Source organism: Zea mays, unplaced genomic scaffold, assembly GCF_902167145.1.
Source record: "Zea mays cultivar B73 unplaced genomic scaffold, Zm-B73-REFERENCE-NAM-5.0 scaffold_33, whole genome shotgun sequence".
In the NCBI taxonomy this organism is placed as follows: Eukaryota; Viridiplantae; Streptophyta; class Magnoliopsida; order Poales; family Poaceae; genus Zea; species Zea mays.
Window position 1 is genome coordinate 25,001 of NW_023366959.1, and position 17,095 is coordinate 42,095.

Consider the following 17,095-nt stretch of genomic DNA (forward strand, 5'->3'; position numbering starts at 1 on the left):
AACAGCTTTGCTAAATACTGAGAACTCTCGGATAGAGTATTAGAATGAAAAGACCATTAATTATATAAGGAAGAGCCCAGGGTTCTAGCCCATTCCCATTCCTAAATCAATAATTCGTAGTGCTTTTGCCTTTCTTGCGTACTCCTGGTGAACCAGTTGCTAGCCATATGTTTAGGAGGCTTTTTTCTCCAGGTACTGGTACTAAGCCGCTTTGCCATCTCTTCATCTTCATCTGCAAAGAATTCTCGACGTGAAAACACAGAGACAAAGGCCTGATCTTTGAATAGGAAAAAGAATGGATCCGAAGGTCCCAAATCAATTGGCTTATTCGAAAAAAGCCTTCTTCTTTGAAAGATATATCTCGTGTCTGGTACTGCATTGTTCCACTCTGCAAGAAGTCCGAATCAGTCTCTTGCACCTCCCCCTTTTTATGATAAATATACCAGAAATAATTCGAATAAATAGCAGTCTCTGACAACTCATCCTCTTTAATCTGCTTGGACCCGCTCCAATACCCATAGGAAAATCCCCAGTCATATTCAGCGTACCTGTCCCTGCAATCAAATAGATTGTCCCAAGGGCCCCATATTCTAGGAGCCCAAGTTATGCTATTGAAAATTCGTTCCTCTAGCAGTTCCGGTTTGACCATTCCGTTCCCTTTTTCAAACTCCACTTCTTTTCATATAGCATCCCTAATCAAAGAGAGAACAATATCCATTTCAAAACATTTCTAACGGATTCCTTGGTTCGGACCGACGAAGTAATGGCACTCGATTATTATCAACCCGACTGCAATCTTTTTCTGTCGGTAAGGATTGCACCAGAGCACCTTCTACTTCTAATAGGCCATGAACTATAGATAGAGAAGAATCATTCTGAGCGAGTCCATAAGAAGCGACCCACTTTTTCATCGGTTCCGGGGGAAGACCAAAGATCTTGCGCGACCGGTCCGCCAGAAAAACTCAAAAGAGAAAGAAGTCTCGTTAATCTCTTCATGCTCGTTCCAAGTTCGAAGTACCGTTTGGCCAAAGAAAAAGCCGCTTCCTGACACGATTGCCTCTTTATATAGATAGATATAGGATCTATGGGGTTATTACTTAGAAGTCTATTTTGTACAAGATCCCCTCCTATCTGATAGAAAAGGGTCCCATGATCCCGAGCCGGTCTTATCTTGGCTCGCAAACCCCAAGTTTGTCTATGAAGAGCTAATCTAATTGTATTAGTTTCTATAATGGATTTCTTATGTGGAATACTAATGGATAGGGCCTCGTTGCTAAGTGCTACAAGATCTAGTGCACTGGAACTCGTGGTTATGGACCCGAATCCTTTAGTATGGAACATTGTCTTTTCCAAGTAAAAACCCCTAGTATATGAAAGAATGAAAAGGTGCTTTCGTTCTTGTGGAATAAGAAGCCCTCGTACCTTAATGAAAGGAAAATAGGAATTTTTCGTTAGGTATTTGACCAAATAGGATTGTCCAGTTCCTATAGAACCTATCACTAAAATACCCGATAGGGCTAAGCGGAACGAAAAGGGTTTTCCATGAGATGGTAAATGAAAACGATTAGCCCCACACGAGGTTTGGGAATAAGTGATTGTCTGATAATGAGCAAGGAATATACGTCTTTCTGCTAAAGAGAATCTATTAAACTCATAATTCATTAGATCCTTGTTAGCAATGTCAACTAGGTATCATAAGTAAATGGATCTCGGTTGTTCAATCCTTTGATAACCAAGGTCATTCTTTGCTAAAGAGAAATGATCACTATGGGTCAGACTCAATAGAATTGGATCCATTCCAAATAGCGAGAATTAGGATTCTTGATCCCTCTCAGTCTCTCTTTCAATTCGAGGATCCGGAGAGGTGTTTTCATAGTCATCTCCGAATATTTGCCATCTCCGAATATTTTCGATTTCATTTTTCTATGATATGTCTTTCTATATGAAAATTGGTTATTTACGATGTACGATGATCCCTGTTAAGCATCCATGGCTGAATGGTTAAAGCGCCCAACTCATAATTGGTAAATTTGCGGGTTCAATTCCTGCTGGATGCACGCGAACGGGAACGGTCTATTGGAATTGGCTCTCTATCCATGGAATCTCATCCATCATCCATACATAACGAATTGGTATGGTATATTCATACCATAACATAAGAACAATAAGAACTCGAATTCTTATCGATACTGGAACTCAGAGCATAGGGGGGAAAGTCGATTTATGGATGGAATCAAATACGCAGTATTTACAGAAAAGAGTCTTCGTTTATTGGGAAAGAATCAATATACTTTTAATGTCGAATCGGGATTCACTAAGACAGAAATAAAGCATTGGGTCGAACTCTTCTTTGGTGTTAAGGTAGTAGCTGTGAATAGCCATCGACTACCCGGAAAGGGTAGAAGAATGGGACCTATTCTGGGACATACAATGCATTACAGACGTATGATCATTACCCTTCAACCGGGTTATTCTATTCCACTTCTAGATAGAGAAACGAACTAAAGGAGAATACTTAATAATACGGCGAAACATTTATACAAAACACCTATCCCGAGCACACGCAAGGGAACCGTAGACAGGCAAGTGAAATCCAATCCACGAAATAAATTGATCCATGGACGGCACCGTTGTGGTAAAGGTCGTAATGCCAGAGGAATCATTACCGCAAGGCATAGAGGGGGAGGTCATAAGCGCCTATACCGTAAAATCGATTTTCGACGGAATCAAAAAGACATATCTGGTAGAATCATAACCATAGAATACGACCCTAATCGAAATGCATACATTTGTCTCATACACTATGGGGATGGTGAGAAGAGATATATTTTACATCCCAGAGGGGCTATAATTGGAGATACTATTGTTTCTGGTACAAAAGTTCCTATATCAATGGGAAATGCCCTACCTTTGAGTGCGGTTTGAACTATTGATTTACGTAATTGGAAGTAACCAATTAGGTTTACGACGAAACCTAGAAATCGATCACTGATCCAATTTGACTACCTCTACGGGATAGACCTCAACAGAAAACTGTTGAGTAACGGCAGCAAGTGATTGAGTTCAGTAGTTCCTCATAGAAAATTATTGACTCTAGAGATATGGTAATATGGAGAAGACAAAATTGTTTGAAGCACGCACAGAACCGGAAGCGCCCCTTGTTTCAAAGAGAGGAGGACGGGTTATTCACATTTAATTTGATGGTCAGAGGCGAATTGAAAGTTAAGCAGTGGTAATTAAGACCCCCGGGTGAAAATAGGGATGTCTCCTACGTTACCCATAATATGTGGAAGTATCGACGTAATTTCATAGAGTCATTCGATCTGAATGCTACATGAAGAACATAAGCCAGATGACGGAACGCGGAGACCTAGGATGTAGAAGATCATAACATGAGCGATTCGGCGGATTTGGATTCCTTTTCTATATATCCACTCATGTGGTACTTCATCATACGATTCATATAAGATCCATCTGTCTAGAGATCGTCATATACATCTAGAAAGCCGTATGCTTTGGAAGAAGCTTGTACAGTTTGGGAAGGGGTTTTTTGAGAAAAAAGAAGAATCTACTTCAACCGATATGCCCTTAGGCACGGCCATACATAACATAGAAATCACACGTGGAAGGGGTGGGCAATTAGCTAGAGCAGCAGGTGCTGTAGCGAAACTGATTGCAAAAGAGGGTAAATTGGCCACTTTAAGATTACCATCTGGGGAGGTCCGTTTGGTATCCCAAAACTGCTTAGCAACAGTCGGACAAGTGGGTAATGTTGGGGTGAACCAAAAAAGTTTGGGTAGAGCCGGATCTAAGTGTTGGCTAGGTAAACGCCCCGTAGTAAGAGGGGTAGTTATGAACCCTGTGGACCACCCCCATGGGGGTGGTGAAGGGAAAGCCCCCATTGGTAGAAAAAAACCCACAACCCCTTGGGGTTATCCTGCGCTTGGAAGAAGAACTAGGAAAAGGAAAAAATATAGTGATAGTTTTATTCTTCGTCGCCGTAAGTAAATACGTAACTAGGAATATGGAAAATTGCATTTTTGGAATTTGCAATAATGCGATGGGCGAACGACGGGAATTGAACCCGCGCATGGTGGATTCACAATCCACTGCCTTGATCCACTTGGCTACATCCGCCCCTTATCCAGCTAAAGGATTTTCTCTTTTTTCCATTCATTATTATTCTATTTATTCTGACCTCCATACCTCGATCGAGATAGTGGACATAGGATGCCACTCTTTAAAATGAAAAAAAGGAGTAATCAGCTGTGACACGAAAAAAAACGAATCCTTTTGTAGCTCGTCATTTATTGGCAAAAATCGAAAAGGTCAATATGAAGGAGGAGAAAGAAATAATAGTAACGTGGTCCCGGGCATCTAGCATTCTACCCGCAATGGTTGGCCATACAATCGCGATTCATAATGGAAAAGAACATATACCTATTTACATAACAAATCCTATGGTAGGTCGCAAATTGGGGGAATTCGTGCCTACTCGGCATTTCACGAGTTATGAAAGTACAAGAAAGGATACTAAATCTCGTCGTTAATTGAATTCAGAATAGAAAGATTCAGAATAAACAAAATTTATAGGATTCAAATAATCAAATAAAGTAAAGGTAGGCGGGTAATAACCTTATTTATGACAAGTTTCAAATTGGTAAAGTATACCCCTAGGATAAAGAAGAAGAAGGGGCTGAGAAAACTCGCAAGAAAAGTTCCAACCGATCGTCTACTTAAATTCGAACGGGTTTTCAAAGCACAAAAACGCATACATATGTCTGTTTTCAAAGCACAAAGAGTTCTAGATGAGATTCGCTGGCGTTACTACGAGGAAACCGTTATGATACTGAATCTCATGCCTTATCGAGCATCGTATCCCATCTTAAAGTTGGTTTATTCGGCAGCAGCAAATGCTACTCATTATAGGGATTTCGACAAAACGAATTTATTCATCACTAAAGCCGAAGTCAGTAGGAGTACTATTATGAAAAAATTCAGACCTCGAGCTCGAGGACGTAGTTATTCTATAAAAAAAACGATGTGTAATATAACAATTGTACTAAATATAGTAAAGAAATCAAAATAATCTTTAGATCAATCTAAGATTTCGATTCCCAGTAAAAAAAAAAGAAATATAATAGAAAAATATGGGACAAAAAATAAATCCACTCGGTTTCAGACTTGGTACAACCCAAAATCACCATTCCTTTTGGTTCGCACAACCAAAAAATTATTCTGAAGGTCTACAGGAAGATAAAAAAATACGGAATTGTATCAAGAACTATATACAAAAGAATAGGAAAAAAGGCTCGAATAGAAAAATGGAATCAGACTCAAGTTCTGAAGTAATTACACATATAGAAATTCAAAAAGAAATCGATACAATCCACGTCATAATCCATATTGGATTCCCCAACTTATTAAAGAAAAAGGGAGCAATCGAAGAATTAGAGAAAGATCTCCAAAAGGAAGTTAATTCTGTAAACCAGAGACTTAATATTGCTATCGAAAAGGTTAAAGAACCTTATAGACAACCTAATATTCTTGCGGAATATATAGCTTTCCAATTAAAAAATAGAGTTTCATTCCGAAAAGCAATGAAAAAAGCTATTGAATTAACTAAAAAAGCGGATATAAAGGGAATAAAAATCCAAATTGCGGGTCGTCTAGCAGGAAAAGAAATTGCACGTGCCGAATGCATCAAAAAGGGTAGACTACCCCTCCAAACAATTCGCGCTAAAATTGATTATTGCTGCTATCCAATTCGAACTATCTATGGAGTATTAGGTGTCAAAATTTGGATATTCGTAGAAGAAGAATAACTAACCATGTCTTCCCATTCCGCCCAGTGATAGAATAAAAAAGACAAGAACCTTGTTTTTCCAAAAATCCCTAAAAAAAAGAAGAAAGTATCCCTCTTTCTATAAGATTTAATGAAAATTAAGAAATCTTTTAATATAATTGCTATGCTTAGTGTGTGACTCGTTAGTTTTTTCTTTAGGGTCAAAAATGGAAAAAAACTTAGTAATGATAGAAAATTAACTAATAACCAACCTATTGCTTCGTATTGTCGAGATCCTAACTAAGAAACAGTCACTATGTGAATAAATACATCTATCAAAAATGAGTAGATCTATCATATAGTTGTAGCAACTGCATTTTTTTCTCTACAAAAGAAACCTGATTCTAGGCTGTGAAGCAAAACTAAAGGGATGTGGATAAAAGGAGGGATGATAGATAGAAGGAAGAAGAATAAGAAAGATATAGGATTCCCATATGTATGGTCTATGAATTACATCATAAAAAAAAGGCAATGTGATAAAGCATCAATATAATAAAATTCTCAAAAAAAAGAGAGAATTCGAAATCGTAACTTGACTTTTGAAACAACAAATAAAAATATAAAGCAATAAATAAAGAGCAGCCGGGTTAATAAAACTGAGAAAATTGACTCGGAAAAAAAAATTGGAAGCTCCATTGCAGGATTCAAACCTAACCATTAAAGGAGAAGCTGTGGGAACGACAAAACCTATGACTACATAGGATTTTATTGAAAAGAATCCTAACACTTCATTGGGTGGGATGGCGGAACAAACCAAAAAAATTGCTTTATTTGATAAGGTTCTAAATTAACAAATAAGACAGGAAAGAGTAAATATTCGCCCGCGAAATCCTTATTGGATTAGAATACTTTACCACGATTCAATAAGAATAAAAAAAAAGGAGATTCCAAAAAAGGAAGGATTACATTTTATATAAATATTGAATTTGGATATATTCTAGATCTTCTTTCTTGACTATATATTTATTTTTCTTTTTTAAGTTTAAGAAAGTCAAAATCAAAAAAACCTAACTTTTTCTATTATATATTGATGTGTATCTATCTATAATATTTTTGAATATTATGGAATTAGAGAAATGACATTCGCACGCTTTCTCATTTCATTCGCGAGGAGCTGGATGAGAAGAAACTCTCATGTCCAGTTTTGTAGTAGAGATGGAACTAAGAAAGAACCATCGACTATAACCCCAAAAGAACTAGATTTCGTAAACAACATAGAGGAAGAATGAAGGGAAAATCCTGCCGAGGCAATCATATTTGTTTTGGTAGATATGCTCTTCAAGTACTTGAACCCGCTTGGATCACCGCGAGACAGATAGAAGCAGGACGAAGAGCAATGACACGATATGCACGTCGTGGTGGAAAAATATGGGTGCGTATATTTCCCGACAAACCGGTTACAATAAGACCCACAGAAACACGTATGGGCTCGGGAAAGGGATCCCCCGAATATTGGGTAGCCGTTGTTAAACCAGGTCGAATACTTTATGAAATGAGCGGAGTATCCGAAACTGTAGCTAGAGCAGCTATCTCTATAGCTGCCAGTAAAATGCCCATACGAAGTCAATTTCTTCGATTAGAGATATAGAACCCCAAAAAGGAATATTGAAGATAAAAAACCCCTGGTTTTTCTTTCTGGAAAGACAATATTTCTTTCATCCTTTTGCATTGAAATAACAAATGGAAATCCAAATAATATGATTCAACCTCAGACCCTTTTAAATGTAGCAGATAACAGTGGAGCTCGAAAATTGATGTGTATTCGAGTCATAGGAGCCGCTGGTAATCAGCGATATGCTCGTATTGGTGATGTTATTATTGCTGTAATCAAAGACGCAGTGCCCCAAATGCCTCTAGAAAGATCCGAAGTAATTCGAGCTGTAATTGTACGTACACGTAAAGAATTCAAAGGCGACGACGGTATAATAATACGCTATGATGACAATGCAGCAGTTATCATTGATCAAAAAGGAAATCCAAAAGGAACTCGAGTTTTTGGCGCGGTTGCCGAAGAATTAAGAGAATTGAATTTGACTAAAATAGTTTCATTAGCTCCTGAAGTATTATAAATACTAGTAGACGAGATATAGATCAAAGAAAAAATTAGTAGATTTTGTCTCACGTATATGCTTAAAAATCCTAAATTTAAAGAAAAGGGAAAACATGTTGATTATAGAAAAATTAGGAGGAACCTAGAATTAGAGTCTTATGGGCAAGGACACTATTGCTGATTTACTAACCTCTATAAGAAACGCAGACATGAATAAAAAAGGAACTGTTCGAGTAGTATCCACAAATATTACCGAAAACATTGTTAAAATACTTCTACGAGAGGGTTTTATTGAAAGTGTTCGGAAACATCAGGAAAGTAACAGATATTTCTTGGTTTCAACTTTGCGACATCAAAGGAGAAAGACTAGAAAGGGAATATATAGAACTAGAACCTTTTTAAAGCGTATCAGCCGACCTGGCTTACGAATTTATGCCAACTATCAAGGAATTCCTAAGGTTTTGGGCGGAATGGGAATTGCTATTCTTTCTACTTCTCGAGGTATAATGACAGATCGAGAAGCTCGACTAAACAGAATTGGGGGAGAAGTTTTATGTTATATATGGTAATGGCCCCACCTATAGTACCCAAATTCTATCTCGAACTTCCTATTTTGAAAATAAAAATAGAAAAATAGGAGAAAAATATATGACAGAAAAAAAAAATAGTAGAGAAAAAAAAAACCCGAGAGAAGCAAAAGTCACTTTCGAAGGTTTAGTTACGGAAGCCCTACCCAACGGAATGTTCCGCGTTCGCCTAGAGAATGACACGATCATCCTGGGCTATATTTCAGGAAAGATCCGGTCTAGTTCTATACGAATACTGATGGGGGATAGGGTCAAAATTGAAATAAGTCGTTATGATTCCAGCAAAGGTCGTATAATTTATAGACTTCCCCATAAGGATTCGAAGCGTACCGAAGACTCGAAGGATACTGAAGATTTGAAGGATACCAAAGATTCAAAGGATTAGGTTTTTCTGGGGTAATAACTTCCAAGTTTCAAAATTTAAGTGAAGAGACTTATTTTTTCCAAAAGAATAGATTCATAGTTTAAGAAAGGAATACCCATATATGAAAATAAGAGCTTCCGTTCGTAAAATTTGTACAAAATGTCGACTGATTCGCAGGCGTGGGCGAATTAGAGTCATTTGTTCCAATCCGAAGCATAAACAAAGACAGGGGTAATCTTTCGAAAAAGAAGCTTTTCTTTCTAATAGCTTTTCTTTCTAATTAAAGTAAAAAGTACCCACGGAAATGCCCAAATTGCAAATAAAAAAAATGAAAGTAAAGGATATATTTTAACCTGAAACGGATATCTTTGTATCTTTTTTCTTTTTGTTATTTCTAACTCATATTTATGAGATAATAAAATATGACAAAAGCTATACCAAAAATAGGTTCACGTAAGAAAGTGCGTATTGGTTTGCGTAGGAATGCCCGTTTTAGTTTACGGAAGAGTGCACGTAGAATAACAAAAGGGATTATTCATGTTCAAGCTAGTTTCAACAATACCATTATAACCGTTACAGACCCACAAGGTCGGGTCGTTTTCTGGTCCTCCGCAGGTACTTGTGGATTCAAAAGCTCAAGAAAAGCATCACCCTATGCTGGTCAAAGAACAGCAGTAGATGCTATTCGTACAGTGGGTTTGCAACGAGCAGAAGTTATGGTAAAAGGTGCTGGTAGCGGAAGAGATGCCGCATTACGAGCCATTGCTAAAAGTGGTGTACGGTTAAGTTGTATACGCGATGTAACACCTATGCCGCATAATGGATGTCGACCTCCTAAAAAAAGACGTCTGTAAAAAAAAATGAAACCGCTTTCAAGAGAAATAAACGATTCAATGATCAAATAATACTAGTCTGTTATGGTTCGAGAAGAGATAACAGGATCCACTCAAACACTAGAGTGGAAGTGTGTTGAATCAAGAGTAGATAGTAAACGTCTTTATTATGGTCGTTTCATTCTGTCTCCGCTTAGAAAAGGTCAAGCGGATACTGTCGGTATTGCCTTGCGAAGAGCTTTACTTGGAGAAATAGAAGGAACATGTATCACACGCGCCAAATTTGGGAACGTGCCACATGAATATTCCACAATAGTAGGTATTGAAGAATCCATACAAGAAATTTTACTAAATTTGAAAGAAATTGTATTGAGAAGTAATCTCTATGGAGTTAGAGACGCATCAATTTGCGTCAAAGGTCCTAGATACATAACCGCTCAAGATATAATCTTACCGCCTTCCGTAGAAATCGTTGATACGACACAACCTATAGCTAACTTGAGAGAACCCGTTGATTTCTGTATTGAGTTACAGATCAAGAGAGATCGCGCATATCATACGGAACTCAGAAAGAACTCTCAAGATGGAAGTTATCCTATAGATGCTGTATTCATGCCTGTTCGAAATGTGAATTATAGTATTTTTTCTTGTGGGAATGGAAATGAAAAACACGAGATACTTTTTTTAGAAATATGGACGAATGGAAGTTTAACTCCTAAAGAAGCGCTTTATGAAGCTTCTCGTAATTTGATTGATTTATTTCTTCCTTTTCTACACACAGAGGAAGAGGGCACTAGTTTCGAAGAAAATAAAAACAGGTTAACTCCACCCCTTTTAACCTTTCAAAAAAGATTCACTAATCTAAAGAAAAACAAAAAAGGAATTCCATTGAATTGTATTTTTATTGATCAATTAGAATTGCCTTCTAGAACGTATAATTGTCTCAAAAGGGCCAATATACATACACTATTGGACCTTTTGAGTAAGACTGAAGAAGATCTTATGCAAATTAATAGTTTTCGTATGGAAGATGGAAAACTGATATGGGACACTCTAGAGAAGCATCTCCCAATTGATTTACCTAAGAACAAGTTCTCGCTTTAAATCATTGCAATTTTTTCCTCTTCTTCTTTTTTGAGTTAGAATAAAAAGAAAAAAGAAAGCAATTTGGCATCTTTGGCATAATCTATATTTTCGCGAAATGGATCATAATAAAATAGATTTTAGGTATCTAGGGAAGATTCACTTGGAAGTAACTATTTCCTAGATACCCATGCAGGGGACTTCGCGGTGGAATGAATCAACTCGAAAAATCCCTAAACTAAAAAAGACCTAAAGTTAAGGATTTATCAATGGGTAATGTTGCTCCAATACCTAACCAAAGAGCTACTGCAGTACCGATTAAAAAAACGGTCGTAGCTACTGGGCGACGAAATGGATTTTGGAATTTATTGACATTCTCTAGAAAGGGTACTGTCAATAAGCCCGTTGGCACAGAAACCATTAAGAGAACGCCCAATAACTTATTGGGTACTGTACGGAGTATTTGAAATACGGGAAAGAAGTACCACTCGGGTAATATTTCCAAAGGAGTTGCAAACGGATCCGCCGGTTCACCAATCATTGACGGCTCTAGAACCGCTAAACCTACATTACACGCAATAGTACCTAGAATTACTACTGGAAAAATGTATAAAAGATCGTTGGGCCACGCGGGTTCCCCATAATAATTATGTCCCATCCCTTTAGCTAATTTTGCTCTTAATACAGGATCATTTAAGTCAGGTTTCTTTGTTATTGGGATAGGTGAATTCTTTAGGATCCATCCCCCAAAGGAACCGGACATGAGAATTTTTCATCATCCGGCTCGAGCAAGAATGAAAGAAATAAGACCGTGGAGGATCCACAATAGAATAGGGGTATATAATGACTCAATGACTCAAGGTAAGAAAAACTTTATCAAATTATCTTTTCCGAAGTTGCGCCTATAACTACTCATTGAAAAGAATCCTATTCTTATGCTTAAATGCTCAATATCCAAGTGGGCTTACAAATTTGATCATGATCAATTGCTTTGTGGATTGTCTCTTGATTAGTTGTTGTTTATCCCCTCGATATCGCAAGTTTCTTATGTCCAAACAAAGTATTTACTTGTTACTAATAAAAAATCAAAAAGTTTAGCCTGCGTTCTTCCTTAGATCCCTTCTTTTACTCCGATAGTATTGCGGATCAAAATCGATGCAAAGAAAATGAATGCATTTCCATACTATAATAAAAAGTAAGTGTAATAAAAATTGAATTGGATCATATCACATGACTTATTCCATTTATACTCTATAGGATCTTACGGAGCCTGTTCATGGATGACATGGTTGGTGGGGTATGATCATAGAAAATATTCTCCTCGAGTGAACCAGCCTATCCTTCCTAGATAGGGGACTTACGTGTTGATTGGATGCGGAGACACCTTTGGTCGTGAATTCTAATGTGGCAGATCCAATTCTCTATCTGCATGGCCAAATTAATAATTCAAGTCACACACTCCCATAATCCGCCTTATTTTCTTTCGTAAAATTCACTTCAACTATTTGTATAAAAATACTTCGAAGTTGAAGAGAAGTATCCAAATGACATGTCTTATTTTACAATAACCCATGTTTGTAGCAATGAAATACCACAACCTACCCGATATGATATATGAGAATTAGAATTCTCTATGCTATGCCTTCCCTATAACGGACCCGAAATACCTTGCTTACGTATCATTGGAAAGTGCATTAACATAAATACGGCAGTAAGCAGAGGTAGTACAAAGGTATGTAAACTATAAAAACGAGTCAAAGTGGATTGGCCCACACTAGCACTTCCACGTAATAATTCCACTAAAGGGGACCCTATTACCGGAATAGCTTCGGGTACACCTGTAACAATTTTGACTGCCCAATAACCAATTTGATCCCAAGGCAAAGAATAACCAGTTACACCAAATGATGCAGTCAATACAGCCAAAACCACGCCTGTGACCCAAGTTAATTCACGGGGTTTTTTAAATCCACCTGTGAGATACACACGAAATACGTGCAGGATCATCATTAGAACCATCATACTTGCTGACCATCGATGAACCGATCGGATTAACCAACCAAAGTTGGCCTCCGTCATTATATATTGAACGGAGGAAAAAGCCTCTGTAACGGTCGGTCGGTAGTAAAAAGTCATAGCAAAACCGGTAGCGACTTGTACTAGAAAACAAGTAAGTGTAATTCCCCCTAAACAATAAAATATGTTGACATGAGGAGGAACATATTTACTAGTTATATCATCTGCAATTGCCTGAATCTCAAGACGTTCTTCAAACCAATCATATACTTTATTGAGATAGGTAACTAGCCCGACTCCCCCTCCGAGAACCGTATATGAAAATTTCATCTCGTACGGCTCAAGCAGAAATACACAAATTTTCAACGGATATTAGAAAAAAAGGGTTCAAAACTCCATCAGCCACGGTATTGGATCGATTTGCCTTGAAGATATGAAATAAGAAAAATCCAGAATTTCTTCTTTGTGATAATAATGCCAAAAAATCTCAAGTTGGCTCATCTGTCTTTCTTTCCCTTATGTTGATCATTAGAGGCCTCTTGACTTTTCTCTTCCCTATTTTTTATTGATTTTATTTTTTGACTAGTCAAAAAATAAAATCAAAATTTCTAGTGGTTTTCTGATAGAAATTATCTTGTTGCGATCCTATGAATCAGTTCAATTAAAACCTTAGATTCATACTAGAGCCACGATGATTCAGTCTCAAGATAAACAAAAGGCAAGGGTTCTTCGAATAAGAACCGCTTGATGATCATTTATTGAAAGAGAAAAGAGTTCTCTTTTGGGCAAACAAAATTGGAAGGAAGAAAATTTCTTTTTTTATTAAGAACTACTTCATTTTTTTTTTAAGTCTGGTTGCGAGGTCTAAATAGTGAGTATGAATCATAGTTCCTTTTTTTTTTGATCCACTCTATGTATTTCGTGTTCCAGATACTAGAATAAATAATATCTGACGAATTAGAATCATCTTGATAGAGATAACAGGCCCCTTCTATGTATTATCAATAGGATCAATTCTAACAAGTCACACACTCATATTCCAGAGATACCAAAACAAAAAAATCCACGGTCGAACTACCAGAATGTCTAGAAATGTGGAGCTTAAAGTAGAAAGGCTTTTTTTGGATGGAAAAACTATGAAGTCATAGTTTTAGTTAGTAGAAACCTAATTCGTTAAAATTCCGTCCAGTAAAACAGAAGAATTATAAATTTCTAAAATTATAGATAGGAATATCGCGAATAAAGCCATTGCGACCCCCATAAAAGGAGTAGTCCCCCAACCCGGAGCAACTTTCCCATATTCCGAATTCAAGGGTTTCAATAAACTACCTGCGCCAGTCCGTTTTGGCTTAGGTCTAGAACTATCTTCAACGGTTTGTGTAGCCATAAATTCTATTTAATCATTGGTGTTGACTTTGTATACTATTCCGTTGTAGTTGTAAATACACGATCTTTTCATAGATCCATTGTAATCTTGAAATTCTATAAAAATGGAAACAGCAACTTTAGTCGCCATCTCCATATCTGGTTTACTTGTAAGCTTTACTGGGTATGCCTTATATACCGCGTTTGGGCAACCCTCTCAACAATTAAGAGATCCATTCGAAGAACATGGGGACTAATTGAAGTAAGAAGTCTCCCCTCCGGGGGACTTCTTACTTCAATTAAATTATTTCATTTCTTAGTCGGAACCTTAGGTGGTTCTCGGAAGAAGATAGCGAAAAAAATTATCCCTAAAGTCGAAACTAAAAGGAACGTATAAACCAATGCTTCCATAGATTCGATCCTGGTTTATTTACAATTATAACTTCCACACCTATTCACTTATCATTTGGGATCATTTCCCATATAAAAAAAGAAAAAGAGTCAAAGAAAGGACAGGAGATGTTCCTCATGTCAAATCAAACAAAAAATGGAGGTGAAAGATACCATAGCAATGTGGTATCAGGCTGCCTGTCTCCTTGTAGTTGGATCTCCAACTTTTTGGAATGTTCCAAATTCCACTTGAGCATCCAAGTCTGGATCAATACCAGCAAAAACATCTCGGAACAAGGTTCGAGCGCCATGCCAAATGTGTCCGAAAAAGAAGAGCAAAGCAAAGGTAGCATGACCAAAAGTGAACCAACCCCTTGGACTGCTGCGAAAAACACCATCTGATTTCAAAGTAGCTCGATCTAATTCAAAAATTTCCCCTAATTGAGCACGCCGCGCATATTTTTTTACAGTAGCAGGATCAGAATAACTTACTCCATTAAGTTCGCCACCATAGAACTCCACCGTTACGCCTACTTGTTCAACACTATATTTGGATTCTGCTCTTCTAAAAGGAACGTCCGCTCTCACAATTCCCTCTTCATCTACCAAAACGACCGGAAATGTTTCAAAAAAAGTAGGCATACGACGTACAAAAAGCTCGCGTCCTTCTTTATCTCTAAAGACGGGATGTCCTAACCATCCAACAGCTATGCCATCCCCATTGTCCATTGAGCCTGCTCTGAATAATCCCCCCTTTGCCGGATTATTACCAATATAATCATAAAAGGCTAATTTTTCGGGAATTTTAGACCAAGCTTCTGATAAACTAAGATTTTCGGCTAACCCATCGCTAACTCTTCGATATATTTCTTGCTGAAAGTATCCCTGATCCCACTGATAACGAGTAGGCCCAAATAATTCGATTGGGGTAGTTGCTGATCCATACCACATAGTTCCGGCAACTACGAAAGCAGCAAAAAAAACAGCAGCGATACTACTGGAAAGTACAGTTTCAATATTGCCCATACGTAACCCTTTGTATAGACGTTGAGGCGGACGGACACTTAGATGGAATAGGCCCGCTAATATGCCCAAAGTACCCGCAGCAATATGATGCGAAGCTATTCCTCCCGGAACGAAAGGATCAAAACCTTCTGCACCCCACGCAGGATTTACAGCTTGTACTTTTCCAGTGAGTCCGTAAGGATCGGACACCCATATCCCAGGGCCATATAAACCCGTTACATGAAATGCACCAAAGCCAAAACAAGCCACCCCTGCAAGAAATAAATGAATTCCAAAGATCTTGGGCAAATCCAAAGAAGGTTTTCCCGTCCGCTCATCACAGAATATTTCTAGGTCCCAATATACCCAATGCCAGATAGCTGCCAAGAAACACAAGCCAGAAAACACAATATGCGCACCTGCCACACCTTCATAACTCCAAATACCCGGATTCGTTACAGTTCCTCCTGAAATACTCCAACCACCCCACGAATTCGTTATTCCTAAACGAGTCATGAAGGGGATGACGAACATACCTTGTCTCCACATTGGATCCAGAACAGGATCAGAGGGATCAAAAACCGCTAATTCGTATAAAGCCATCGAACCAGCCCAACCAGAAACTAGAGCTGTGTGCATTATATGCACCGAAAGCAATCGACCCGGATCATTCAATACGACAGTATGAACACGATACCAAGGCAAACCCATGGAAATACCCCTTTAGCAAAGAAAAATAGACACGATGTCGCTTTATTTTATCGCATTGGAAAAGACTATCCATACTTATTCTATGTACCTAACCCTTCTAGGGGATTCTATGTCAGAAAGCGTGAATATTTATTTCATTCCATTAAAAATAACAAGCCAATTCTGTTTGTAAGAAGAAAGAGAAGCAGATCTATTCTATACTCGATAAGTGCCAATATGCAATGGGTAGCTTGGGCTATTTGGAAAAACGAAGAATAGATCCTTCATCCCTCTTTGTTTATCATTCAAATCACGGATTCTTTTTTCTTTATTCAATCTGTTTTACCTTCCTTATATGTAGAATATTTCAATCTATGTATTAATAGAATCTATAGTATTCTTATAGAATAAGAAAAAAAAAATGAAGATAATAAACTGCGGATTCTTTCTTTCTCTTCCATTCTTACGTTTCCATATTAAAGTGTAGTTTTTTTACTTAAATTTAATAATATTAATCTAATATGCCCATTGGTGTTCCAAAAGTACCTTACCGGATTCCCGGAGATGAAGAAGCGACTTGGGTTGACTTATACAATGTTATGTATCGAGAAAGGACACTTTTTTTAGGTCAAGAGATTCGTTGCGAGATCACAAATCATATTACAGGTCTGATGGTATATCTCAGTATAGAAGATGGAAATAGCGATATTTTTTTGTTTATAAACTCCCCTGGCGGGTGGCTAATCTCAGGAATGGCGATTTTTGATACGATGCAAACGGTGACACCTGATATATATACAATATGCCTCGGAATAGCCGCGTCCATGGCCTCCTTCATTCTGCTTGGAGGAGAACCCACCAAGCGTA

General features: G+C 37.7%; 2 protein-coding genes across 2 annotated transcripts in view; both read left to right on the forward strand.

The window, feature by feature from the left end:
- The window catches only part of LOC118474762 (30S ribosomal protein S7, chloroplastic), a 16,298-nt gene extending 5,337 nt beyond the window's left edge, over positions 1-10,961 (forward strand). The window contains exon 1 of the mRNA XM_035963763.1: positions 1-10,961. This exon is cut by the window's left edge and continues 5,337 nt beyond it. The gene's annotated coding sequence lies outside the window, so the exon portion shown is untranslated.
- The window catches only part of LOC118474759 (NAD(P)H-quinone oxidoreductase subunit 2 A, chloroplastic), a 19,715-nt gene extending 3,076 nt beyond the window's left edge, over positions 1-16,639 (forward strand). The window contains exon 1 of the mRNA XM_035963762.1: positions 1-16,639. This exon is cut by the window's left edge and continues 3,076 nt beyond it. The gene's annotated coding sequence lies outside the window, so the exon portion shown is untranslated.
- Positions 16,640-17,095: the final 456 nt, after the last annotated feature.